This window comes from Triticum urartu, chromosome 2, assembly GCF_003073215.2.
Source record: "Triticum urartu cultivar G1812 chromosome 2, Tu2.1, whole genome shotgun sequence".
In the NCBI taxonomy this organism is placed as follows: Eukaryota; Viridiplantae; Streptophyta; class Magnoliopsida; order Poales; family Poaceae; genus Triticum; species Triticum urartu.
In genome coordinates, this window is record NC_053023.1 from 66,760,532 (window position 1) to 66,762,376 (window position 1,845).

Consider the following 1,845-nt stretch of genomic DNA (forward strand, 5'->3'; position numbering starts at 1 on the left):
CTTCACGTTGAAGACTTTGAGCCACAGCCCGAAGTGGGGATGGATGCGGAGGAAGGCCTCGCACATGACGATAAACACCGGGATGTTGAGGAAGGAATTCAGGGACAGATCATGGAAATCTATCCCATAATAGTACATCAGCCCGCGGACAAATGGGTGGAGTGGAAACCCTAGCCCACGGAGGAAATGGGGGATGAAGACTACTCTCTGTGTGGGCTCCGGCATGGGGACGACTTGTCCCTCAGCTGGCAGACGATGGGCGATCTCCTTTGCCAAATATCCGGCAGCCCGGAGCTCAGTAATGTCCTCCTCCTTGACGGAGGAGACCATCCACTTGCCCTGGCCACCAGATCCAGACATGGTTGCTTGAGTGGAAAGGAGATGGGAACTTGGGCGCTGGAGCTTGAGATCGGAAGGGCGAAGATAGAGAGAAGGCGTGAGGAGAGGAAGGGGGAATCCTTATCCCCTTATAAAGGCAGCAGATATTAAATGCCTCCTCACTCGCCTTAGGATTCGCCTGTTCCCTAGGGCTGTATGAACGGCACGGTTGAGTTACCCATGCCCGCATTGATGAGAATCCCGCGATAAGGGGACACGATCTCTGTTTCGACAAGACGTGCCAGTAGCAACCGCGTCTCGAAACATGGGATGGCAGAAGAAAAATGGTTCAAAATTATAACCGGACAGACACGATGCCATGTTGGAGAGAAGCTGTCAACAGATTGGATTCGTGCAAATATTATATTCTCTCTGCGGTTCTGTATGGTGTGCGTAACAGGTCTGGATACACTTATTTCGTCCGAAGACTATTCTGGAGTTCGGGAGGAGGGAACTCGCCTTGCAATGCAGAAGATAACTCTGCGCGTCGGACTCCTCATCACTGAAGCCAGGTTCAGGGGCTACTGAGGGAGTCTTGGACTAAGGGGTCCTCGGACGTCCGGCCTATTATCCATGGGCCGGACTGATGGGCTGTGAAGATGTGAAGATCGAAGACTGCACCGTGTCCGGATGGGACTCTACTTGGCGTGGAAGGCAAGCTTGGCGACCGGAGATTCCTTTTTATGTAACCGACTCCATGTAAACCCGAGATCCCCTCGGTGTCTATATAAACCGAAGGGAATAGTCCGGAAAAGAGAACGCATATACTCATTACCATATTCATAGGCTAGACTTCTAGGGTTTAGCCATTACGATCTCGTGCTAGATCAACTCTTGTAATACTCATATTCATCAAGATCAATCAAGCAGGAAGTAGGGTATTACCTCCATAGAGAGGGCCCGAACCTGGATAAACATCGTGTCCCCTGTCTCCTGTTACCATCGATCCTAGACGCATAGTTTGGGACCCCCTACCCGAGATCCGGCGGTTTTGACACCGACACCCCCCTCCACAGATTTCCACCTCGATCATATCGTTATAGTGCTTAGGCAAAGCCCTGCGTCGGTAACTTCATCATCACCGTCATCACACCGTCGTGCTGACGAAACTCTCCCTCAACCTCAGCTAGATCTAGAGTTCGTGGGACGTCACTGAGCTGAATGTGTGCAGATCATGGATGTGCCGTACTTTCGGTGCTAGGATCGGTCGGATCGTGAAGACGTATGACTACATCAACCGCGTTGTCATAACGCTTCCGCTTACGGTCTACGAGGGTACGTGGACAACACTCTCCCCTCTCGTTGCTATGCATCACCTAGATGGATCTTGCGTGTGTGTAGGAATTTTTTTGAAATTACAGCGTTCCCCAACACTCACCGCCGTGCGTGAGTAATTCCATCATAGGCTTGCTGGACGGTGATGGGTTGGATGAGATTTACCATGTAATCGAGTTAGTTTTTTTAGGG